Source organism: Aethalodelphis obliquidens, unplaced genomic scaffold, assembly GCF_003676395.1.
Source record: "Aethalodelphis obliquidens isolate GAN/ISIS:26980383/991018 unplaced genomic scaffold, ASM367639v1 scaffold7, whole genome shotgun sequence".
Classification (NCBI taxonomy): Eukaryota; Metazoa; Chordata; class Mammalia; order Artiodactyla; family Delphinidae; genus Aethalodelphis; species Aethalodelphis obliquidens.
Window position 1 is genome coordinate 11305632 of NW_020837951.1, and position 27714 is coordinate 11333345.

At 39.3% G+C, this 27714-nt stretch overlaps 1 protein-coding gene across 9 annotated transcripts in view; it reads left to right on the forward strand.

Annotated features, from left to right (window-relative positions):
- DENND1A (DENN domain containing 1A) overlaps positions 1 to 27714 on the forward strand; it is a 542106-nt gene that overhangs the window by 189113 nt on the left and 325279 nt on the right. The gene's annotated exons all lie outside the window — the stretch shown is intronic.

Below are 27714 nucleotides of genomic sequence, written 5' to 3' on the forward strand. Positions count from 1 at the left end.
TGCTGTAGATATAGTTTTCTACCTAGCTTTTCCATTTATCATATTGTAAGCAAGCATCTTTCCATATCATTAAATATTCTTTCCTGAGAATCTTTTTGACTGTATAACTTATTTTTGTGAGATTGATTTATAAGGGAAGAAGCTCTTAGTTATCTTAAAAAAAAATTTCTTGCTAAGACTTAACATGCTTTTAAAAAATGGATTTGTTCCAGTGAATTTGTCATTCAGCTAATTACTTTGGTATTTTTGTTTAAAAGAAAAGCTCAACTACTTTTTATCTTAACGTGTGAGCTATTACCCAATTCTTGACAATGAAGAATAATTATTAACTTATGAAAAGTGAACATAAAAGTATGGAAATAGTATCAAAAGTCTTATTTAAATCAAATGACAAATAATGTATTTAGTTTACTTTTCCTTTTCCTATTTTCACTTTGACATATCTTCAAAGTAATCCTTTTTATTAGTGTGAGTTGTGTTGTAAATTGCAAAAATAATGTAGCATATAGGGAATACTTTTAAAGTTACATAGCAATATAAATTTTGATTTTTAATATATTACATTCTGAATGAAAAGAAAGTATATGCATCTTAAAACTTTATGTAGAGATAACTTAGGGAATTTTTAAACGTTGTAGGTAAAATTAAGTTCTGTGCTGTAGTATGCAATGGAAATTGAATAGGTGTTTATTTCTCATTCATGGGACATGTAACTACCAGTAACCTTCAGCAAAACTAAGGGCAATTGTCCTCTAACTCAATTCACAAGTGTTAGACTGCCACTATGGAGACTTTTAATCCCTTATCTATAATATAAAACAATATTTATTACAAAATTAATTCTGAGAGGCATTATTTATGGTTTCTAATCCATTGTATTTCAGATGTCTTTGAAGTAAGGTGGGTGGAGCTTTGTATGTGGGGTTAATTGTCCCATTGTTCATTTATTCAGTCTGGTATTTTAACTAGCTCTTTATGTGTATTAATGAGCCCAAAATGCAGCAAAAATGCTGGGCTCTAAAAAAAACTTGACATTTTAAAACTTATTTAAACGTGTGGTGGAAAAAGAAGTTGAGTGAAATTCAGTGTCCTGTAGTTTTTTTGCCTGAGCTCCTAATGACTGGTTTCCTTTAAAAAATTATTTTTTAAATTCTAGTCCTATAAGAAAATGACAAGTTTTTTGGGGGGATAAAAAACTAAAAGCCACACACACACAAAAAAAACCCAAGTCAAAAAGACTCTAAAGAAACTATATTTGCTAGTGTCCAGTTTTCTGCTGAGCTAGGATTTTTACCATCATCTGTTTAAAAAAAAAAAAAACACATATATAGTAATTTTCATTATCATTTTAAAGAAATTTTTAATTTGTACTTTTTCTTTTTTATTAGTATGTGGAAATATACTAAATGTTGATTATCCTCATTAAGTAAAGGTAGCCATTGTTCCCTAACTACTGGAAACAATACTTGTTTTTATCGTTTTTCTCTTTATTAAAATTCTCCAGAGATTATAATTCCAGGTCTTTTTATTTGAAGAGATAGTTTAACTTTCATACAATGGGACTCCCTGACTTTGTCCTCTCCTCAGATTTAGTACTTAAATTGGAATGAACATTGGTACTATATTTGATTTCTTTTTATCTTAAAAATTGGATTAATAATATAAAATATTTTTACTTACCCATCATTCATCTTTTTTCTTTTTTTAAGGGAATATCTATCTATTTATTTATTTATTTATTGTCTGCGTTGGGTCTTCGTTGCTGCACGCGGGCTTTCTCTAGCTTGGGTGAGCGCGGGCTACTCTTTGTTGTGGTGCGCAGGCTTCTTGTTGCGGAGCACGGGCTCAAGGTGCGCAGGCTTCAGTAGTTGTGGCATGTGGGCTCAGTAGTTGTGGCTGGCGGGCTCTAGAGCACAAGCTTAGTAGTTGTGGCACACGGGCTTAGTTGCTCCGCAGCATGTGGGATCTTCCCGGACCAGGGATGGAACCTGCATCCCCTGCGTTGGCAGGTGGATTCTTAACCACTGCACCACTAGGGGAGTCCCCCCATCATTCATCTTTGTCTCAGTTATTTCAGTGGTGAATTGAGGATAGTACTAACTGAGAATTTTGTTGTGATGACTAATAAAACAGCACTTGATAAATTTCTTTGTGTGTTATATCTACTGTGTAAGTGTTTAACTACAACCCTGTGCCTTTCTTTTGTAAACTGTGAACTGTAACCTGCAAAGAGAAAGAGCACTGATTTTAACTATATGTACACACATAAGTATGTATACATAAGTGTACATATATATTATATATACTCACATAAGTACAGACTTACGTAGCAAATACTCAAGTAATCACTAAGTTAAGAAATTTCCAGCACCCAGAATAATATTTTCGCCTATGTATGTATCCCTGAGTAATATGGTATGGTTTTGTCTGGCTTGGAACCTGTATGAATTGAATTATACAATTTGGAATTGTTATTTTAAGTCTTCTTTTGCTTAATTTTTGAGATTTATCTATGCTGTTTCTTTTCTTTGCTATATAGGTGTTCCATATTGTATGACCATACTACAGTTTGTTCATACATTCAACTTTAGGTGGCCATTTGGGCTGTTTCCAATTCACGGCTTTAATGAACATTTTTGAACAGATATCCTGGTACACAAAGGCACTAGGTTCTTTGGTGTATGGACCTAGGAGTTGAATAGCCAAATGTCTTGGGTACATACATCTTCAACTTTATTGGATAATGCCACATTGTTTTCTAAAGTGGCTATGCCATTTTATGGTTCTGCCAGCTGTGTATAAGCATGCTTCTAGTCCTACACTGCTTCCCCGTCTTGCTTTTTAAAGAAGACATGCAGCTTGCTATTCTCCGTTCACAAAGTCTGTGAGATCTAGGTGTTGTCCCTCTTTATTTCCCTAAAGATTAGTCTGGCCTCATTGTCTGAAGAGGCATTGCTGGAGAAAGAGACAGTGCTGGGGTTGGAAGAGGCAAGTTGATCATCTCTGACGTAAAATGAGCTGTAAGGTGGCATGGCATGAAGAGCATGGTCTGGAGTCAGAGCAGGACTTCAATCCTATTCCAGCTGATGTAGAAGTGTGCTTTTAGATGCTCCATTTACTCTTTTTGAGCCTTAATTTCCTCATATCTGCTTTTTTTGGGGTGAGGACTAGAGATAATATAGGCAAAAAATCTTGGTAAGGTAGTCACTGGTACCTTACAACATTACATAGTGCAGGAGTTGTCAAAAGAAGGATAGACCAGTTGTAACATACACATGTCATTGTCATAGATGTGATTTGTGTGGGCATGTATATAACCAAATCTATGTGAGCCTGGTCACATCAACTTGAAGATGATACTTGGTGCCCATGAGGTGGGCACTTACACACTGTGGGTCAGGGTGGAAAATGATGCAACATTCCTGGAAAACAATTGGCAATGTATATTCAAAACTTTTAAAATTATTCCCATTTTTGGAATCTCCTAAGGACAACTCAAATATAGGTATAGATACATGTATGAGGATGTCTATTATAGCACATAGAATGAAAAATTAGAAACAATTAATGGAGGGAGATAGCTAGGTTAATACCATTAAAATTATGTTTTCGGTGATTAATGACATGGAAAATATCTAGGACATAGTGTTATGCAAGAAAAGCAAGAGATGAATTTTCATATATGATATCTCTATTTTGTAAGAAATTTATAGAAAAAAAACCTGGTAGTTGAATATCAAAGCATTAACAATGAGACTAGTTAGGTAATGGGATCACGGGTGTTTTAAATTTTCTTTTTTGTATTTTTTAATGAAGTAGTTCTTGCAGTTTTATCCTGTCAAGTTCAATCCAAATATTTATTGCACCACAGTCTATGTGTTTTTTAATTTGGAAAAATGATAACTACCTTCATATAGAACATGATTCCCAGTATAGGATGCCACAAATGGTAGTACTTTAACTACCAAAATGACCACTGATGCTCTAGTATGTGTTTTTCTCCTCCTAAGTTTGCAGAATGGACTTGAGCTCTGGAATAAGACCTGTGTTTCAAATTTTCGTTCTACTACTTACTAGCCATAGGAATGGAAGAAAGTCACTTCATCTTTCTGAGCCTCAGTTTCCTCATCCATAAAAACAGAAAATACTTCCCACAGTAGCCGTGAAGATTAAATGAGATTTTTGGTGCTCAATTCCAAGTAATTATTCCCATGTTGCCTTGCAAGATTTAAAAATGCTATCAGCTATAAAGTGTACCGTAGAGGTAAAAACAGATTTTCAGGGGGAAAAAAGGGGCTGTATTGAATTTTCAGATTGATTTCACGAAGCATCTTGATTTTAGAAACATTAAAAATGAGTAAGAGTTCATCTTAATTGAGAAATGATTGCATTAATTTCACAGTGGGATATTTAGCACCTATCCTATAGATTATCATTGTTTTACACTCACCTAGTTGACCTTTTAATTTTCTCAGAAATTTCTGTTGTATTTGTGTGAAAGGACTAGGAACCTATTCCCAATTCGTGCCTCAAACCTGCTTTTTATGGCCTCAGGATCTCTGTCATAACCCGTTTTATGCTTTCACAAACTGAGCCCCTGGGGAGCTGTCTGCACTTTTCAGTGTGATCCAGCTGAATTCCTTCCCTTCCCCACTTGAGCCCTTTGATTTGCCAGGTTTTTGTTCATCTACCCTAAGGATGGACTGAGATTGCTGAGCACGGCCTCTCTTGTGGTGCAAAGTGAGAATTGTTTCTAATTGAGCAGAAACATGTGGAAGGATCAGGAATATCTCAAGGGATTACAGAAAAATTCCAAATTTGTACTACTTACAGCTTGTGTTTAGAACAGGGTCTGCTGGGAATAAATGTTAGTTAGTGTGGCCTGTGACCTTAAAAACTGTTGACATGGACTTCAGCCAGAAACTAGCCACAGACCTCCTTTGTTAAACTCATTCATAGCTCTTTGAAAACTCTAGTCAGTGAAAGTTGCCAGCTCCAATCTAAGCAGAGCCCCTTTTTTTTTTTTTTCCCATGCTTTGGAAACAGAGGACGCCCCTTAACCAGCAAGGCTTCTTTAATAAGACTACATGGCCTTAAACGCAATTGGAATTGACAACTTCCTGGCTTGGGTTTGCCAACTGGCAGGGCTGTGAAGCCGAGGGGACAAACAGCGTTGGGGCGCTGTGCACTTGTGTTTGTGTATGTGCAGAGGAAACTGAACTCCAGAGCACTGCGATACCCCTTCACTCCAAAAGCAACACTGTGGCCTGAATTGGACACATCTTCCTAGTGTTCTGGCTGGGGTAGACAATTCAGAATTCTCTCTCAGCATAAGGAAAAAGAGAAAATGACTGCACTTTCTTTCTTTTTTTTTTTTTTTTTTTGCGGTACGCGGGCCTCTCACTGTTGTGGCCTCTCCCATTGCGGAGCACAGGCTCCGGACGCGCAGGCTCAGCGGCCATGGCTCACGGGCCCAGCCGCTCCATGGCATGTGGGATCTTCCCGGACTGGGCACGGACCCGTGTCCCCTGCATCGGCAGGCGGACTCTCAACCACTGTGCCACCAGGGAAGCCCTGCACTTTCTTTTTGATGGCGATGATTCTGGCCTTTCCCTTCTTTCCTCAAAACTCTTGTTTTAATCTTTTCATCGGTGTTGTGTTGCTCAAATATAGAACAACACATTTTTGGATGGTACTCAGCATCCACTCTGGAGTTTTACTTAACAAATTTCAGTTTCTATCAAGCTGAAGGGATAGTCAGGATATCTCTTCATTTTACTGGTTGAGGAAACTGAGGCATGAGGATGTTAAGCAGTTTCTTCTCCCTTGTTCTCTATCAAAAGGAATCTTAAGAAAAGTCCTTAATGATTTGCTGCCCCTGCAAAGCAGCATAGTAATTGAGACTAGAGACTAATATTTTCTCTGGTTTTCATCTTTAATCCAAAGACTACATTATGTGAATTTAAAGACAGGGAGGCAAATAGAATGTTTAGAAAAAATGAATAAGTTAATCGGACTAGAAAGAGAAAGCAGTTATTCTGCTTACAAAGTTGATTTATTTTAATACTGTAACATGTTGATGGTGGCTAGGAAAGCTATCTTGGTTATCAATTGTCATCCTGAGATATACAATCATATCAGTCTATATCTCTGTCTACTTGACTACTTGTTAAATTTTGGTTGTTGGAATATAATATTTATTTCCAGTTATGCTGTTGAAGTTGTTATTTTTAACATAAATACTCCAGCAAACTTATCACTTCTAAAAGCTGCTGAGGTTTGGTGTGATTTCAATCAGGCATGTGTGAGGAGAAAAAGGAATGTCACATTGGCCTAAGAATCAATGGCACATAGGCTAGGAATATGGAAACTCTACGAAGAGAAATTATATAATTTCCTAGAGACTTTATAAGAATTTAGATGTGATTAAAAGAGAACGCATGAGAGAACCTGATCTATCGTAGGTGCTCCATAAGTATTTGTTGAATGAATAAAAGTGGTAAAGGAAACTTATTTCCCAGTCTCAGTATTTGCCCGTTCACACACACACACATATAATATCTCTTCCTCAAAACCCTTACCTTAGAGCATTTATTACTCCCACAGAAGGTAGATGATGCCCTCATATTTTAATTACCTAAAGTTCTAACACAAAGCTTTTAGATTTAGTCAGAACTAGATTCAAATTAGCCACATGACAAATCAAATCACTTAACTTTTTCTGATCCTCATTTCCCACATCTATAAAATAAAGATAATGAGATCTACTTTGTAAAGTTGTTAACATACAGGTAAAAATGTTATCTGAAACACCTGATTTAGGCGTTAGAAACACAGAATTGTTTTTCAGAAAGGAACTTATTTTCATCATTTGTTTCTCTCCTACCCTCTATCAGAGGGAGTCGTAAGAAAAGGTCTCAAATACTTTGCTGAGTCTAAGACTCTCCCTGCTCATACAGGGAATGTAGTTACTCTGAAGACCCAAACTCTAAATACAATAGAAAATCTTTATTAGCCTATGGAAATGATGGTTGTTTTCTGTGCCTATGCGCTATACTAAGAGTAGATTAGATTGTTAGAAAATATATTTAGATAAATAGATGATTAAGAAAGCCAGATTCTATTTTTCCTTGCTTTTTTGTCAGTTAAGAAGTTGCTAGTAATTTTAGAACGTTACACAGTACAGAGAATTACATAGAATTCTTTGAACTTGTGTTGAGTTCCGTTTCACACAGGATTTCACTGTAAGTGCTCTCATTCTTAACCACACTTAAAGGTTGTTTTACAAGTATTAATTCTGAAGCTCTCCCCCATTTGAGCTGATGAAACCGTTGGTTTTTATAACCTCTCTATTTATTATGTGAGTCTCAACCTTGGTGTTTTGTGTGAATAGCAAATTATATGAAGCCCTTTTTTCTGTCTCCTACATTCCAGGGGTTTAAGAATGTGCTCTGAACAAGGTGGAGGAGGGTGAACAACTCTCATGTGTAGAAGAGGGAAGATTATTTGTCAGATTTTATTTTAAGGGAATATTTTCCCCTAAGAGTTCATAAAATGAGAGTATGTTATCTTTTCTTCTAAAGATTTTCCCCCTAATGCTACCTCATTTTCCAAACTTTCATTAATAGCTCTTTGCAGCTGAAGCAAATATTTTAGATCTTTCTTGTACTCTCCTCCAGCTGGGAGTGTCTCTCACACATCAAAGGCAGATATGAGCCTCTCATTAAAAGATACTATGAGTTCATCATCTCAGAAGAGTGGGACCTGAAAACCTAAGATAACTTTCAGCTACAGGTCCTATCTAAGCTGGAGTGAGATTTTTCCGTGGTTTACCACATTTCTTTTCTCAATTTGTCACTCCCAGATGCTTGAAAGTCTGGTTTTCTCTCTTGGTTTTATTATATCTGAAGATTATCCTTATTCAGAATAGGAACTTAGTTGTAGGGCTTAGGAAAGATAAATGCTTTAAAATTTATTTTTAATAAGAAAATAAAGAATCCTCACACTTAGGAAGGAAGCCCGAAGTTTGCTTGTTATTTTCTCTCCCTCCTCTCCTACATGTGTTTTGTGCTAGGCCTTCTTAGTCCCTCACTGCACTAACTGTTCTAGGGGTCTATAAGGGAATTAATTTGAAACTTAAGTCAGCTCTGAAAATTCTACAAATCCCTCTTTTCCTACCTTTTGCTAATGAAAAGTAACACTGAAATCAGTTATTCAACAGATTTCTTGAGAATATGGCAGAAAACTGGTTATGTCCTTCAGATTTTATTTTTGAAAGCATTTCTAGATTAGGGTGAAGGCTGGAATGTTATACTCTAGCTAAAAGACATACTAAATGTTTTCAGCTTCTTTTATATTTATATGTGCACAAGCATACATGTGAATGTGTTATAACAAAATACTGCAGGTTTCATCATTTGAGTAATAGCCACAGCAAATCCAGATTATGTTTTTTCCATAGTATTTACTTTCCTTACTTTGGTCATTTTCAAGCTCTGTGTTAGTATTTTCTAGCCAAAGGTGAAAGTTGTCCTCAGATAAATATTAGGATGGCCTGCCTGCCAAATCCTAGGCAACCCAGTGAATTACTCTCTTTGATAGTAGAAGGGTCTAGTTCAAGTTGCTCTGAATGGCATTTAACTATAAAACAATAGCCTTAACAAAAGTTGCTGGTGTCCTTCAAATTGTTTCTGTACCAGTAGCCAATTCTTTTGGCACTTTAGGATATGAGGTTTGTTCCATTAATAATTTGGAGTGCAAGTTTTCAGAGCATTACAAAGCCAATGAATGGAGGGGCGGGGGGTGGACAGAAAAGTATATAGATGGATTGAACATGCATGAAGTAAAAACTGAAAAGCAAGCAAACAAAAACATCACCTCCCCCCCGCCCCCCCAACACACGTACACACGCACGCACAAACCCAGAAGCTGTTGACTTGGCAGTTTTTCATTCTTTATGGCTCTAGGGACAGGTTTAAATTGGGATTCTTTTTTTTTTTTTTTTTTTTATTCTCTTGTGCTGTGTTGAACCGGAAGGCAGTGTTTGATGTAATCTGGCCCAGATGTCAGCAGTGTGCAGCTTTGTGATGATTATTTATCTTCAGGTTTTTACTTTGTAAAAGGAGAATCAGCAAACAGTTGTTTAGCATCATAAGTTTTATTCAGTGACTGTTTTTGAGATTCTGTGTGTGTGTACAAACTAACGTAGATTAGTTTAAATGTGCTTTAAATGTAATTTCATTTTAGCTATTAATCTTAAAATCCTCTGTAACAAATGCTGGTTACGAGTCCCCTGATAAATGTTAGTATGTTTAGCGCTTTGCATTCTGGATATTGTTCCTCTTATTTCAGTTTCTCGTTCTTCTAGGAAGTTTTCTCAGCTAAGACCATCAAAGTAGTGGGCTCTTTTTTTTTTTTTGTGCGGTACGCGGGCCTCTCACTGTTGTGGCCTCTTCCGTTGCGGAGCACAGGCTCCGGACGCGCAGGCTCAGCGGCCATGGCTCACGGGCCCAGCCGCTCCGCGGCATGTGGGATCTTCCCGGACCGGGACACGAACCCGTGTGCCCTGCATCGGCAGGCGGACTCTCAACCACTGTGCCACCAGGGAAGCCCTAGTGGGCTCTTTTAAATGGTCTTGGAAAAAATTTTCTCAGAATGTTAATTTCCCAGGATATTTGTATTTTCTGGTTACATAATAGCTTAGAATGTAAATGGCAAAACTTCAGTAACAGTTACCAAATAGCAGTCCATTTAGTCACTTGGATTTCAGGTGTATTTGTTTTAAGAGTATTGTTTTCAAAATATTTCCAAAGGACGGGAGTTGCTCAATCCACTGTTAGCCCCCTTTGAAGTGCTATGATGGCTGCTAAATCCCCTGAAGAAAATGGAGTTTGAAATCTCTTCCTGGGACATCCTGTTAGCATAATACTATTTTAAAGATCAAGGGATGCACATGAAAAATCTTTGCTTCTGTTATGTTTTTTCCAAACACAACTAGGTTTTCTTAGTAAATTTAATTCAAACGACACAATTACATAGTGACTGATTTCAATTCAAGGTTAAATTTTAAAATATTTTCCATATTGATGCCAACAGTAATTCTAACCTAGTATAATAAGAATTCTAACTCAGGCAGGATTAACTACTATACTCCCTTAGCTCACCTCACTGGCTTTAATGAAATTTTTGTCTGTCTTAAAAATGCCAATAAATTACATTGACATTCTATAACTTTAAGATCAGTAGCATCACAGCATTGGTAGTTAATTAAGACAGTCTTCATTGGCAGCAGTGTAGTATATAGGAAAGATTAGTTTTAGGACTTGGGTTCAAGTTTTGTATGTACTTCTGCTAGGCCAGGTGACATTGGGCAAGGTGTCTGACCTGTATCAACCACATCTATAAAATGAGGGAGTTGGACTAGATAGTTGTCAATGTCCCTTGAGACTCAAATTTTATGTGAGCTTTTTTTTTTTAAATTCAAGTCATCTTATTAAATTCCAGGGAGTTCATTAGGGCTTTATTGCTATAATTCATGTTTCTTGGATGATTCTTTCCTTATTCCCCTGAATGCTTTTGAGATGCATGATCAGAGGGATTCTAGAAGTTTTAGTATGGTCTTGCCAATGCATGGACGTATTTAAAATTTTTTTTAATTGCTTTTGATTCTTAGCATTTTTGTCACTTTTAGATGGAACATTAAATATGAAACCTCTTTCATTCTTAAAGTAGGTAGGGACAGTGGATCTACGCTATTACTGTCTTTCCCCTAATAGCTCTCCCTGGGGAAACTAAGAGGGCAGGGCACTTTTTCCTTGCAACGTTGTAGAATGACCTAGCCTGGAACCCTTGCGTAGTAAGAGAATAACCACTGGATCAGGAGAGGAAAGACCTTGGATCTGGACCCCACTCTGAGACTCATGCACTATGTGCCTTTGGGTAAGGTGCTGGGGTTTTCTCCCTGTTTAAAATGGTAAATGATAATGTTAGCCCTTCCAAGCTCACGGTACAGCTCTTACAGATCATCTTTTCTCAAATACTTACTGAGACATCCTTTTCATTTTTTTTCTTTGTGCTTTTAGCCTCAATAAAGACAAAATTGCTATTAGTATGTGTAATTATTGTAAGGAATTTTATTTCTCATCAGAACTACATGTCCAGCTATGAGTATAATTGTAGAAAAAGTGTGTTCTAACTGTCTTCAGTGATTTTTCTAAAAGGTGGTTTTGGGAATTCAGAATTCTTGGTTAATAATAAAACTTATTAAAAGGAAATATACCTCAACACTTACCATTTTGAAAGGATAATTTATAGAAGTTCAGGTAAATACTGAGTGCTGTGTATGCAGTGAGGGTGATGAGAGGAGATCAGGAAGCCAGCTTCTCAAAAGTCTGCAGCATCTTAAAGCTTCTGGCAGTGAGTGCTGTGATAGAGTAGAAACAGAGGAGCTTTGGAATCAGACAGGTTTGGGTTTGCTTGCCAGCTGCCCACTTGCCAGCTTATGATCTTTGTTAAGTTACCTTGCTTCTTGAAACTAAGTTTTTTTTTCATCTCTGAAATTCAGATATAAGGACCCACCTCAAAGTGTTGTTGTATGAGATAGTGTTTGCAAATCAGCAGAGTCCTGGTAAACAGTAGGGGCTCTCTGTGAGTGGTAATTACTCATTCCTCCCTGGATGAACAGGTTTAGAGCATCTAGAAACAGTTATAGTAGGATTGGAGTATTTTAATTTTCATCAACTGGTTAATATTGGGAAGGTCACTGAGCCCTTAGATGAATGTGTCCTTTGATTTGTCCCTTGATTCTCCTGGGGAAAAAAGCCCAGAATATAAACTCAGAAGGTTCAAGTCCCAGCTCTTATTTTTCCAGCTACATCTCCATGAGTGTATCCTAACTTTTCTGGACTTCTTTTCCTCCATCTATATGATGAGGACAATCATAAGTCCTTCAAAGTATTATGGGTATCAGATAATAACACATGATACTTCTTTGTAAGAATTGAATTGATCTCTATACAAGTTTTACCTGGTGACCAACTTGAAACCTAATAGGCCTTTTTTTTTTTTTTTTTTTTCCTCCAGCTTTGTTCCCAAGCCCTTCCCTTTCTTGGGATGTGTTAACATAAGAGAATGAGACAGAGATTTGCCATAGTAGAAGCCCATCACGTTTAGGGAACTGAGTGCTCAGTATATTCACATACATTATCTTATTCAGCCTTTACAACAGTTCTGCAAGGGAAACATTATCTTTATTTTATAGAAGAGGAAAGGGAGCCTTGGCAAGTAGTTACTAGCTAATAAGTTAATATTAGTTATTAATATTACATTGTCAGGATTTGAAGTTAGCTCATCTGATTCTAAAATCCATACTCCTACTTTTATGTGCTGCTTCCATCACATACTTTCTGCCGTATCTGACTTAGGTTACGGAGACATTTATTGGGTGTCTATGGGTGCTGGGTATTGCACTGTAGGCACTGGTGATGCAGTATTATACAAGACACTCACATTAACCATATTCATATGGCCCAGGGTCTGAAGGCAGACACATAATTAAACAATAAGTTGTAATATTGAGCCCTGCTAAAGAAAGCACAGGACATTAGATGGCTATGTAAATGGTTCATCATCTGTGTATATCGAACACTTTCCTCTGAAGAGTTGACTTCTCTTGGTTTCAGGTATCACGATATAATCTTACCACATTATAATCTTAAAGTAGTTCTGCCTTGGGGGTGAATGTAACATCGTTTATTTCCATAATTTTAAAAAAACTTGCTAAAATATGCATAAAAGTAAGTAACAGCTCATATTATTAGATGCTTACAATTTGCTGAGTGCTTTCCATGCATGCTCTCATTAAATCCTCATAATAACCTTGGGAGAGGGCACTATGGTCCCCATGGTACAGATGAAGAAACTGAGGCTTGCAGAAATTAAGTTGCTTGCCTAAAGTGATACAACTAAAAAGTGACAGAATTCTTCTGATTCCAGAGCCTACATTCCTAAACAAATTCAATTAGATAAGTGTATGTATTAGAAAAGTTTAAATCTATTTCTTTTTCAAAATTAAGAGATACCATGACTTTTAATCCTATTTTGTCATTTTTAGTTTACAGAAAATTCACTTTTTGTAACATACGGTTTTATGAGTTTTGACAAATGCAGGGTCACATATCTACTACTGTAATCAAACTAGAGTTCCGTTAAGTCCTTACAAATTCCCTTTGTAGTTAAACCCTCCTCCTATTCCCAGCCCTGGACAATGACTGATCTGTTCTCCATCCCTAGAGTTTTGTCTTTTATAAAATGCCACAAAATGTAATCATATGATCTGTATCTTTTGGGGACTGGCTCTTTCACATAGCTGAATGCGATTAAGTTTCACCCATGTTGTGTGTATCAGTGACTCATTCTTTTTATTGTCGAGTAGGTATTCCATTGTATGGCTGTTACAACAGTTTATTTATCTATTCACAAAGGATGTTTGGGTTGTTCTAGTTTTTATGATGATGAATAAAGTTGTTGTAAACATTTGCATAAAGGTTTTTGTGTGAACACAAGTTTTTGTTTCTCTTGGGATTGCTAGATCATATGCTGAGTATATATTCAGTTTTACCAGAAACTGCCAGACTGGTTCTCAGAGTGGCTGTATCATTTTGCATGTCTACCAGCAACGTATGAGAGTTCCAGTTGCTCCTCATTTTCACTAGTATTTGGTATTATCACTATTTTAAAATTTTGGCTATTCTCTTAGGTGTTAGTGGGATCCGTTGTGGTTTTAATTTGCATTTCCCTAATGAGTGGTTTATTTTAAGCATCTATTCAGGTGCTTATTTGCCATCTGTGTATCATCTTTGGTAAAGTGTCTGTTGAGTTTTAAGAGTTTTTAAAGTATTCTTGATAACAAACCTTTTGTCAGATATGCGATTTGCATATGTTTTCTCTGAGTCTGTGGCTTGTCTATTCAAAGATTTTAATTTTGATTAAGTCTTCATACATCAGTCTTTTATGGATCATGCTTTAGGTGTTGTATGTATTGCCTAACTTAAGGCTACAAGATTTTCTCCTATTTTTCTTTTTTGGAAGTTTTATAGTTTTATATTTTACATTTAGGTCTATGATCCATTTTGAGTTATTTTTTTCAAGGTATGAGGTTGAGGGTTTTTTTTTTTCTTCTTTGCATACAGATGTCTAGTTGTTCCAGCACCATTTGTTGAAAAGTCCATCTTTTCTCCATTGAATTACCTTTGCACCTTTGTCAAAAATTGACTGTATTTGTGGGATCTGTTTCTGAACTCAATCCTGTCTAAGTGTCTATCAACACCAGACTGTCTTGATTACTTTAGCCTTGTAGTAACTCTTGAAATCAGCGTGAGTCTTCCAGCTGTGTTCTTTTCAAAATTGTGTTTGCCATTCTAGCTCCTCTGCCTTACTACATAAATTTTGCTCTTTTAGCTCCTTGGCTTTTGATATCTACAGAAAATCCTACTGGGATTTGGATTAATACTGGGTTGAATATGTAAATCAGTTTGGGGAAAGTTGACATTTTAACAAAATTTTCAGGTCTTTCAATCCATGAAACAGTACATTTTTCTCTTTAGGACTTCTTTAATTTCTTTCTTTTGTGTTTTATAGTTTTCAGTGTACAACTCCCACAATATATTGTTAGCTTTATACCTAAATGTTTCCTTCCTGTTTGTTGTTGTTGTTAATGTAAATGATACAGTGAAAAAATTAAATACTAATTTTTCATGACTTTCCCACTAATTTATAGTCTTTGTTTTCTGAAGGTATTTTCCCATCATTTAGGGTCTTTAGCAAGTAAAAGATTATTTCTTTTTTTTTTAAAAGAAGATGTTGGGGGCTTCCCTGGTGGCGCAGTGGTTGAGAGTCCGCCTGCCGATGCAGGGGACGTGGGTTCGTGCCCTGGTCCGGGAAGATCCCACATGCCGCGGAGCCTGCGTGTCTGGAGCCTGTGCTCCGCATACGGGAGAGGCCAAAAGAGTGAGAGGCCCGCGTACCGCAAAAAAAAAAAAAAAAAAGAAGATGTTGGGGGTAGGAGTTTATTAATTTATTTTATTTATTTTTGCTGTGTTGGGTCTTCGTTTCTGTGCCAGGGCTTTCTCTAGTTGTGGCAAGTGGGGGCCACTCTTCATCGCGATGTGTGGGTCTCTCACTATCGCGGCCTCTCCTTGTTGCGGAGCGCAGGCTCAGTAGTTGTGGCTCACGGGCCCAGTTGCTCCGCAGCATATGGGATCCTCCCAGACCAGGGCTCGAACCCGTGTCCCCTGTGCTGGCAAGCAGATTCCCAACCACTGCACCACCACGGAAGCCCCCTCTCCATTTTTATTACCTCACAGGGCTAACTTTTTTGAGTGATGGGTATCCTTTGAAAATCTGCTGAAAGCTCCAGCAACTATCTTAAAAAAATAGTTTTTGGATGTCCTTATAAAGTTTTATAGACATTAAGGCTTTTCACAAAACTCTTTCTATGGTCTCTGGAACCCAGGTTAAAAATCCATACTCAAGACCTCCTTTTTTTTTTTTTTTGTGCGGTACGCGGGCCTCTTACCGTTGTGGCCTCTCCCGTTGCGGAGCACAGGCTCCGGACGCGCAGGCTCAGCGGCCATGGCTCACGGGCCCAGCCGCTCCTTGGCATGTGGGATCTTCCCGGACCGGGGCACGAACCCGTGTCCCCTGCATCAGCAGGCGGACGCTCAACCACTGTGCCACCAGGGGAGCCCAAGACCTCTTTTTTATGCACTAATTTTTTTCCCCCCAAGTTATCAAAACCACCCAGTACTGTATTCTCTCCTTTGACACTTGGAGTCAACACTACCTATCCTGGGTGCTTGCATGTGGGCAACTGGTAAAAGCCTGAGGCTCTTCCTTCTACTACTCTTCATTCATTCTTTTCATCCTTTCATGCTGGGTACTGGGGATTCAGCTATGAATAAAGCCCTATCCCTGTCCTCAAGGGCTTCACGGTCCAGTGCATTTCGGAAATAGCCATGCTTGGAATGGCTAAAGTTCGTTCAAATGATGTGGAGTGGCAGCACGGAGTAGTGGAACAATCTGGATTCGTAGTCAGACTTAGATTAAATCTCAGGCTAGTTTTTATTGAATTATCCTAGGCCTTTGTGTAGAGGGAATAATGATATTAACACCTGTCTTACATCATTTCTAAATGAGAGCTTTTCTTGGTAAAATGACTTTTTCCAGAAATTTAATACACATAAAGACTTCAGAAGAATGCCTGTTGAAATCTAAGCCTTTAATAAAGTTTAGTCATTATTAGCAATTAAAACTTTTTATTCAACAAATATTTGAGGGTGAGTGAATGCTGTGAGCCGGGACCTGTTAATGGAGACAGACATAGAAAGAAATGTCATAGTGCAACCGAAACTTTTTAAATTTGAGGTCTAATAAAAATATCCAGCTAGATTTTACTTAAAATTCGTTTAAATAGTGAGTAGAAATTATACTTGGCTGTGCAGTTTTTCTTCCTTGCTAAAGGTTGTGCTTGTTTTTCTTTTGTTGTTTGCTGTTTACCTGTTAGAATCCAGTTTATAAGCGACCGCATAGGTATTTATTTCCTCAGGAAGAAAACTGCCTCAGGATTTCCATGGCATAATTTGTGACAGGATTAAGTTATGCCACCTTTGAAGTCAGTCACAGCCTGAAAGCACAAGAAGTTGTTTACAAAGGAGCCCATCGATTCTCCCTCTTTCTCTGGAAGCATCCGAGCAGTGAGACTCGCACAGTCTGTTTGGCACAGTGGCTGCTCTCAGCTGGCCTGGGGCCCTCCTGCTGCTGGGCAGAGAGGATGCGCCAGAGCTCTGCTTGTAGCTGAGCAGAGCCCACCTGCAGGTCTGCTTGTGGTTAACTGGGGGCTTGCAACTGTGTACCACAGCCTCTGGTTTTGTTGTAATATCTTGTCCTTAATATTTTCTATCTGGCCAACCATGACCTCTAAAGACAGACACAAACCAGGGTTTGAATTATGAGGAGTGTGATGCTAAAATGCTTCCAAACCACACTCTAGAACCTGTAGTCATGGGCAGCTGCCTCTGCATACTGGAGAGAAGGAAACTTTTCTCCAGTTGGTTTGCAAAGCATTCAGTCACATCAAAGACCTGAGCCACTCAGCTTTTAAGTGTCTTAAAAGGCTTGGTAAATTCTGTCTCTGAATGTCGCTGAATTTTAGCATTTAACTCACAATTATGCTACTAATATTGAAACTTTTTGAAGAAAAATATAATGAGGGTCATGAGAGAGTTTTATATTCAACTTCTAAATTTTTAGCCATATCAAAATCTTTAACAATTACTGAGGCTTGGGGCATACTTAATTGGTGTCATTGCTCTCTGAATGGTATTACAATTGCAGGGATGTTTTACTATAGACTTAGAGAACTCATTGAAACTGAGATCTCAAAAATGACTAAGAGTTGCTTTTGGATTTCTCTTTGCTAAGAATTTTCTTGTAGATAGATTTGTTAACGGCTTTTGAGCCAGATTGAAGTGGTATACAATAAAGCCAATTTCATGTTTTTGAGTCATTAGAAATCAATTTAGAATATTAGTCAAAATTAGAATGCAAGTTCAGATTTTGACAATTTTGTATCAGCTGTGAGAGCACTGGGAATTGATTTGCATTTTTACAGCTTGATTCTTACAGGAATTGCTAACAATCTTTTGTCGTTTTATTCTTAGAACATCCTTTAGACTAAGAAAAATGAGTTGCTCCTCCCTTTTTTAGAGGACAGACCTGTGCTCAGAGAGGTTATGCTCTGGCTTCAGTGGCACAGCCTTGAAGAAAAGGCTAGAGAGGCCTGGCCAGGCATTTTGCTGCTCAGACCTCAAGTCCATGCTGCCACCTCCTGTCTGCATCCTAGCTTTCATTTTAAATCAACCAGGCTTTTCTTCTCAAATGTGCTCAATGGATATTTTTGCAATTTTATGGTCCTCTGCTTCTTTTCCTGTTCTCTTCTCCTCCCCTTTCTTCCTCCTCACTTCAGGTGGTGAACTGTCAGTGCCAAAGTTGAGGACAGATTTGGCCTGGAGCCAGCATTGAGAATGCAGTGTTTATTTTTCAGTACTTCCAAAGGATGAAGTTCATACTAATGTCTCGTTAGGAAAGTTTAGGTATGTGTGATTTTAGAGGTTGATTAGATGTTGCACATGTGTGATCTCTGGGATCCTTCCTCTCTTCTGAGGAGTGGTGCTTGTTTTATATTGTGGCTCTCAATTTCCAACTCCAGGGGTAAGGATGAGAAATGCAGGTTCAGTGGAAGATCTCAAATGACTTTAAAGATGAGAGTGAGCACCACTGCTAAGACTACAAAGGTTGGACCCATTCAAGGAAGGAAGAAGAATGAAGGAAGGAAGGAAAATTTGGAATTTTCTTTTTTAACAATCTGGGCAGCAAGCAAAGGTCTAACTAGAGTAGTCTGTTATTGCTGTATAAAATTGATAGTATGTTATAGTTATATATGCTGTAGTTAGTTATAGTCCTTTCATTCATTAAATAAATATCAGTTCAATAAATATTTACTGCATTCTACTATGAACAGGGCAATGCAAAGATGGGGTGTTCTTGTGGGAGAAGATGGTAAAGCTAACAATTTGAGTGTCATAAATGTATAAAACAACCAAGCCCTAGGGAAGGGCACTTAACTTGATGAAGTCAGGAAGTGAGATGACATGAAAAGGGCAAGTGAGAGTGTTACCCAGGTAGGTGGGGATTGGGGTAGGAACAGAGATTAGAAAGAGCAAGCAGAGGACCGGAACCAGGGGACCACAGTGCTACTGCAGAGCAGCAAGTCACTCAGTGACTCTGCCTGCAGCAGAGTGGCCCAGGGTGGGGAGGAACAGAGAACAAGGACCTCACATGCCATGTGTGGCTTTTGGACTTGAACCTGACGTCAGTGAAGCGTGACCCGGAGAATCTTGGGGCAGTGGCAAAATCAGACGTGTGTGTTGGAAATTCTTTTGGCTCCATTTTAGAGGAATTAGTTGATAGGACAGAAGGGAAGCTCTGGGGGCCTGCATTAGGGCAGAGTAAGTGAGCAAGTGAGTGAGCTTTGCAGTCTAAGGCAGAAGATAGTTCTCACTTAGTTATACAGTTGGAAGGACTATCATTTATAGTCTAAATCTTGAAGCCTTGTAATCTAAAAGGCCTATTTTTTGTACTTAAATCCCTAGCATTTGCCTTTAAATGCTCATGGAATGTTCTGTTGAATGAATGAATGAATGAATACCGTTTCTTTTGGGCAAAGGCGATTAATTCAGTCTTCTGATTCCATCTTGCTTAAACGAGTATTGTTTGTCTTCCCCAAGTGTACACTCACAAACAGCAGGACTGAGGCAGTCCACATGGATACTGAGTGGCCCCAGGAAGCCAGTCTTGGATTTTAAAACTTGCCATAGATAAGCACGAGTTAGTTGTAAATAACCGCGGACCAAACCATTTCAAAAAAAAAAAAAAAAAGTGAAATTTACTCTGCCGTGATTAGTCCGAAAAGGTTTGAATATATTTTAAATAGCCCTGATAGTTAGAAAAGCGAACGTTTGTACTAGTTGTGGGCCAGGTGAAAAGACTGTATTTTGGTGACTGAAAGGATTGGAGGGGCAGTTCTTCTGATCTTTTGCTAGACTGAGCTGGTCCTCTACTTTGATGACATTTGAAGTTGCAGGCCCCTTAATGAGAGTAACTGGTCTCAACCTTTCTTCCTCCTCTTTTCACCTTTGTCCATCTGCCCCCCAACCCCTCCCACCACCACCTTGGCCCCTCAGCATGCACAAACCTTCCTCCCTTAAAGAATAAGAGCATTTCCCCTAGGAGCTCAGGCCATCAGAGATTGCTTCCTCTTCTGTCCCCCCAACCCCTCGTTTCCTCTGTTTCCTTCAAGACTTAGTTGTGGGTTGCGGGGAGAAAAACCTTTTTTTCTCTCGTGCCAATCCATTACACCTGCTTTCAGGGACCTTCCCCTGTCTGAATAGGTGGTGATTTTGAGCTACATTCTGGTGTAGAAGGTATACTCTTTAAAGAAATGTTCACATATTTAATTGATGATCATGGCATGGAGGGAACAGAGTAATTGAGTATACTGTCCATTTTCAGGATGGAAATTAGAGCCAGCCCTTGATTAAGAGCTGAGGTAGTGTGGCACAGTGAAAGCAGAGCGGCTTTGAACCCGCAGATTTGAGTTCAAGTGTTGGCTTCCCCATTTACCAGATTTGTGACTTTGGGCGGATACCTGAGTTTCATTTTCCTTCTCTTTAAAATGGAGATTAATAATTCCAGCAGAATCTCCGTTGCTATAAGGATGAAGATCAGATAAAATAATAGATGTTAAGTACTAGTTCTGTGTTTGACACCAAGCGAGTACTCTCAGGAGGGCAGTTGCCATCATGATGTCATCCATAGCACTAGCAGCATAGCATGCTGTGGAGAGAATGGGCTTGGGAGTCAGGACAGGGTTTGAATCCTGGCTCAGCCACATTCTGGCAGTGTGTGTGATACTGAGCAAGGTACTTAGTGTCTCAGAGCCTTAGCTTATAAAGTGAGAGTGGCGATTTCTACCTTACAAGGCTGTGGAAAGTAGAGATAATGAATGTAAAGCACTAGTACAGACCCTTGGCAAGTCGTGGACACTCCCATTGTAGTTCTTTGTTACTGTCATCTGAAAAGAACATTTTCCCAACAAAGCCTCTAATTTCAGTGGCATTCAATTTTGACCCCAAATTTTGATTACTTTTAATGTTACTGCAGCAGAAGAGTGCTCAGAAAATAATCATCCCAGTGTTCCTCTGGACCTGGAACGTATGAGGAATCAAATGCAATCATATAATCCCCAATATGAATCTTTGTAGGAGACTCTTGTTTCAACTGACTTGAGAAATTGCCCTGAGTATGGAATGGATGTCAAAACTTTAGCCAGAGCTGCAACTATAATCACATTATTTTGCTGCTACTCAGTGGAGCTAAGAAAGCTTAAGAGTATTACCATCTGGGCAAAGCCAACCAATGGTGAACTGTGAACTGCTTACCAAGTTAACAGAAACTCTTGCTACCTCGTTCATTAATTAGGCCTTTATGGCACACCTTCTCTTGGTTGCCTGGCAACCGTAATAGCAGTCATTAAATTCTGTCATTTTGTATTAACCCTTTGGCCCTGGGTGGATTGGGAGCCCCCACCTTAACACTAATGCATTTTACATTAGTACATCTACCTGGGAAATCCCATTCCCTTGACACATAAGCTGTAAAGAGCAAATAGCCAGATTCCAAAAACAGAAAAATTTTCTTTTTTTTCTTCACGTTAGTGTATGTGCTTTTAAGGCTTTGCAAAATGTATCTGTCAGGATGGAGGCCATCTCCCAATTTGCTGACAGACAGACATAGCAGACACCCAGCAAGATGAAAAGACAGCTAGTTTCCCAGAAAACAGGAGCTGCCTGTGACTTCTGTGGGCTTATGGAGGAAGGAGCCGGTGTGAAAACCAGATGGGAGAGTTGTTAAGAGTTGTATGTTTCCAAATTTGCTTTTGTAGCTGCTTTGCAAAAATTTGGACCGTGCATGCTAGAGCGATAGGGCCATTCCAACAGCACAGTGTTTGGCATTTCAGCAATGGATTAGAATGGTAGGAAAGAAACTATGCACTCTGGCAAAAGCTGGAGGAAATGAAGTGGCCAGAGGGCAACCTGTGGGAGAGTGTGAAAGGCTCTTGCAATGCTCTGTCCATTAGGTTACTCACAACGCCAGAAATGTAAGCAAAGTGTAAAAGTCCTAAATTAAAATGGGGTTTAGGAGTTAAAAATGATGCATATCCAGTTTTCTTGAGTGGACTAAAATGATATGGGGCGTGTGTGGCATAGGCGAAAGCATTCAATTTCACAGAAATACTTACTTTTCTCTTAGTAGGAAAAAAAATGGGAAGTTAGGTTTTGGTGTTAGACAGATCCCCCCTCCGCTCAGTGGCTGTGTGATCTTGCACAGTTGGCTTTCTTTTTAAACTCCATTTCTTTATCTATGAAATGGGGATAATCATTTCCCTTCATGGTGTTGTTATAGGGATTAAATGAGTTACACTATATACATCTTGTAGTCAGGATTTGGCCCATGGTATGGACTCTGTTCGTTTTTTCAACAAATGAATATTGGGGCTATAGTGGTAATCAAGAAAATCTCCATGCTCGTAAAATTTACAGCCGCACTTAGTATCAGAGCCTCTTTGTCCTTCAGTTTCCCAAAGAGACCCAGAGAAGGTGTTACTTGTCCAAGGTTGTTTGATCAGAGCTGAGAGTGGTATCTGGGTCACCTGACTCATCTGGTGGTCTTTCAATTAAATCTTATGTAGACTGCCACCAAACACTGCCAAGTTTCTTGGGCTGTAATGTAACTGCATATTTACTCTTTCTCGGTATATTTTACATAGTAACCTTAGCAGGCAAAAGGAAAAGTAAAATAGGAAGTAGCATATTCACTCACCAAGACAGAGTTATTTGTATCAGACTTAAAAACTAGATTATGGGGGCTTCCCTGGTGGTAAGTGCTTAAGAATCCGCCTGCCAATGCAGGAGACACGGGTTCGATCTCTGGTCCGGGAAGATCCCACATGCCGCGGAGCAACTAAGCCCGTGTGCCACAACTACTGAGCCTGCGCTCTAGAGCCTGCGAGACACAACTACTGAAGCCCACACACCTAGAGCCTGTGCTCTGCAACAAGAGAAGCCACTGCAATGAGAAGCCCGCGCACTGCAGTGAAGACCCAACACAGCCAAAAAACAAAAAAAAGCAAAAAACTAGATTATGTATTTGTATTTATGGTTCATGTGATTATGGTAAGGTGGTCCCCACTTTAAAATCTTGGCATAGTTTATTGAGAACAAAAATTTATTCCTTATTCCTCTGTCCCACCAAGAATATATGTGATACTAACAGCATCTGGGATTTTAGGTGGCTACTGTTTGTAACAAAGCAGTAACTTCCCTGAAGGAGTTTTGTGAGTTGAGAGAACTCACAAAGGCAATTAATTTTGTTCTTCAGAGCAGTGCCTCCACTGACTTAGTCTGCACTTCATGCAAGCTTAAATTATAACCCAGGAGCCAGCCGTTCCATGATCCGATTTGATATTTAGTTTTGATTTTATTAGTAGTTGTCTTTAATAGATGTCTTGTCATGTGCGTTTTCTGATTATTAGTAATTTAAATTGACTCTGAGAATGAAAGGAAACCACAGGCATGAAACTGATGGACTGTGACTACAGTGGTCTTCCAGCTTTCAAAACAGCTGTGATGCCTCGGCAGGCTCCCTTCCTTCCGCCCTTCTCCCTTTTAAGGCTTTGAACACTCTTTCGTCTAATGCTGAAAATGAGAGCTTAATACTGTTACCGTATGGGAACCTTTAAAACACAAATGGGCATTGTAAGTGTTCTTTCCTCTTTGAAGGTAAGTGTTGTCCATGGGTCCACTCTCTACTTGATCAGATCTAATTTGACCTAGGAGTAGAGATCTGTGAAGATGCTAACTGAGAAACAATGATTGCAGGAAAGGTAATTTCCCTTGTTCTTATGCTGTGCCTTTCCATCACTCGCTAGAATTTCTTACGGTGTCTTTGTTAAGGGAATACATGAAAATATGCTTTTCTCTGCGGTGCTTTTGGTAGTGACCAAGATCACATATATCCTGAAAGAGGCTTCTCCCTAGAGTGGTCCAGGGCAGCAGAAGGCATGCTCTTAAGGGACAGTTGTTGTGGCTTTAAAATCCAGTGTTGGTCAGGCTTCCCTGGTGGTGCAGTGGTTAAGAATCCACATGCCAATGCAGGGGACACGGGTTCGAGCCCTGGTCCAGGAAGATCCCACATGCCACGGAGCAGCTAAGCCCGCGAACCACAACTACTGAGCCTGCGCTCTGGAGCCTGTGCTCCGCAACAAGAGAGGCCACTGCAATGAGAAGCCTGCGCACCGCAACAAAGAGTAGCCCCCACTCACCGCAACTAGAGAAAGCCCTCATGCAGCAACGAAGACCCAGTGCAGCCAAAAATAAATAAAAAATAATAATGATAATAATAAAATAAATAAATTAAAAAAAAATCCAGTTGTTGGAGCATTAATTTCCCTGAGCTCCAGTCCTGAAGTTGATGGCCCTAGAATCTGGATACCTTGGGTTAGAATCAGCTGAGTTTAAATCCAGAGAAATGGGCTTCCCTGGTGGCGCAGTGGTTGAGAGTCCGTCTGCCGATGCAGGGGACACGGGTTCGTGCCCCGGTCCGGGAAGATCCCACATGCCGCGGAGCGGCTGTGTCCGTGAGCCGTGGCCGCTAAGCCTGCGCGTCCGGAGCCTGTTGCTCGGCAATGGGACAGGCCAAAGCAGTGAGAGGCCCGCGTAGTGCAAAAAAAAAAAAAAAAAAAAAAAAAAAAATCTAGAGAAATGCTGCTTAACCTCTGAAAACCAACCCTAGGTAGTTTGCTACAGAATTCTCCTCACTCACCCACTAACCAAGCGTGTGTTGAACACCTCTTTTGTTCAGGTGTCTCTGTAGGGGAAGGAAGTAAGTTAGTATAAGGGTGAATGAAGAATGGAGGAGCTGTGCTTTCTGTCTTCAGGCAGCTCCGTCTCTGATAGGATCATCTGACCAAGGCAGGTGTTATATGAGTGAATTTTAGAACCTCATGCTAGTGATGTACTGCCAACCCAGGGTCTCTGAGCCTCAAAGAGTTACTTTTTGCAACAATGTTGTATTCTCATTTCTCTTGCTAATCCAGAAAAGTTAAGCTGTGAACAAAACATATATTGGAAATCAGTGAAAAATAATTTTTAAGAAGTCAGTGAAATCTGTTACTGAGAAATGTTTGTTCCTGGCAACCAACCTGTGGACTCTATTTAAGAAGAGAGAGCCTAGAGTGGCATCCATTTCAATTTATCTGTTCTCCACAATTTCCCCCATTGTTTTATAGTTATGGTAATATACAGGCATGTAAAAGTGTGTGAAACTGTGCTGCTTTTTTCATACCAGCGCACTTATGGCGCTCTCTTATGAGAGTGCTGGCTCTGAGGGTTTTTGTCCTGCCAAGGCAGTGAACAAGGTGGCCTGGAGGGAGCCACTTGAACAGTTTCTCAGCCTCCCCCACCACTGGTGCTAGTATCTGTGACTGAAGCATCGTACAGAAGAGAACACCAGTCCCAGCCCACCAGAATCACTTTTGGGAGTGTTCTAATGAAACAGTGCTGAGGGTGAGTGCTGGTCACCACCACCCAGGCTGATCCAGCCAGCTGTGCATTTTCCAGCATAAAATGCCACTACTTTGTCTTTCCTTTATTTGATCAATTCCAACATGCCTGCTAGGCAAGAATGCTTCTAATTAAACACATTACTTTTTAAGTAATTTTAAAAGTAAATTCCAGTCTTTAGATGACCTTTGTCTGTAAGCCATTGGTTTAGCTTTATAAAAGGACATCATTTTGGGACTTTTTTTTTTCCCCCTCCTCTCCCTATATGGAAAGGTGTAGTGGCAAAGTCAGATAGATCAAGGGTCAAATCTCAGCTCATCTTTTATGAACTATATGTCTCTGGGCAGGATGTTTCACTTCCGAATGTCAGTTCAGAGATAATAACATTATTAATTAATCAACTAAATAATTATTATCCTCTCATTGTGAGAATTAATTATACTATATGTGAGAATTACTGGCATATTAGGATGTTTAACATAGTCTAGTTTTTTTTATATTCTCACTCTTTGTCTTAATTTTAAAATTTATTCATTGTATTTACCCTGATTTGTGGGGGAACTATATAGTTTTAAATGCCATAATAAGGAGTTTGTGTAAAGCTGTGATGAAAAGCCCAAAGTCCCATAGCCCTACTCGTATGAACAGTTTCTGTGGAGAAATGGAAATGCTATTCTGAATTGACCTAAACCAGTGGTCCTGCGCTCTAATCTCTGATTCCCAGATGATAACAGATGTCTCTTAAGTGATTCCAGGTGTTCTGAACATAGTGAAATCTCTTATCCGCCACCTCCACAGTTACTCCTTAAAGTTCTTTTATATTACCTCTTTAATAGTATTTGAAGGATCGGGATTCCTTGACAGCTGTTGGAACTCTAACTCCCTACTTGAAGGGATGCCGCTTTTAGTCCTCAGGTGATCTCCAGACTTTCATGCTCTACCGTTTGATTCGGGCCCACATGCCAAATAGTTTTAATATGTTCTCCTTTTTTATTAAACAGATTTTGTCATGTCCAGGAGATTTCCTGCTGGTAGCAGCTCTAACTTTTTCTCACCATCAAGGCATTCCCTGCCCCTTGTTAACACTCAGCCAGGGATTTTCTGCATACTTCTGTTCACACACAGTATTCCCCTTGGCATCCTGTAGACTGTGAAGCCTTCTCTGACCACCTTCAGATTCAGTACTCCCTCTTCCATAATTTAGAGTGTTTTATGCATACTTGTAGTTTCAGGCCTTTAAAGGCCCATATTTACTTTGGAGGAAACACTCATTTGTCAGATCTGAGCTTCACTTCTGTAGCAGGAGCTGAAGTATTTAGGGAGAACTTTCTGTCAAATCTGAAGGAAATATGGAAGGCAGAATGATGTAGTTACAGAGTTGAACTTGATTTCTAATCCCAGCTCTACATTTTAATAGCCTTAGGACCTTGGGCTAGTTACTTTTGCCTTTCAAGTCTTCTCACATTAGGCTGTATTTATTTTGGTTTTTATCCTATTCTAAACCCAGTTGAAAGAAAGAGAGTGGAGGTATTGGCCTTAGGTAGAGGAGGCACAGACATTTCTTATGTTGTAACAGAAGAGAAAGAGGAAAGATTGGGTATAGATTTGTATACATCTGGTGCCTGGCCCATGTAGTTGTCATCATTGTGGTAGTAATGGCTAAAATTTATGGCATGCTTACTCTGTGCCAGGCACCATTCTAAGAGCTCTAAACATGCTTCTTATTTAACTTTCACAACTACCCTGTGAAGTTGGTACTATTCTTATCTCCAATTTAGAAATGAATAAACAGAAACACAGAGAGGTTAAGTGACTTCTCCAAAGGACAAAACTGGAATAAGAATGTAGGTGATCTGGTTCCAGAGCCCAGATATCCAGTGGTGTTTAATAAATAATGAGTGAATGAGTGACTATTGTTGGAAAGTTGAGGCAACTCCTGTCTGTTAGTTTCTGTTTTCTTGATGAAGCAGATGGTGAGATCAGATACTGAGAGTAAGGAGGAGAGTATATGGAGAGTAGATGTTTGAGTAGATAACGGAGAAGATTTAAAATAGTCGTGTAGGGGGCTTCCCTGGTGGCGCAGTGGTTGAGAGTCCGCCTGCCAATGCAGGGGACACAGGTTCGTGCCCCGGTCCGGGAGGATCCCACATGCCGCGGAGCAGCTGGGCCTGTGAGCCATGGCCGCTGAGCCTGCGCATCCGGAGCCTGTGCTCCGCAACGGGAGAGGCCACAACAGTGAGAGGCCCGCGTACCGGGAAAAAAAAAAAAAATGTAGGCTGACTAGTGAAAAAAGAATTGCTGGGTGGTGTTGAAGGCTTAGTTGATGCTGTAGAATTTTTACATGTAGAATTTTTAGAGGTATAACATTGGTGGAGAATTTTTTTCCCAGCTGTGCATATCAGCCTAAATGTAGATAGGTACAGAGAACGTAGATAGTTGGATTCATTCAGGGATAAGGCATTTCCATGCATACGTG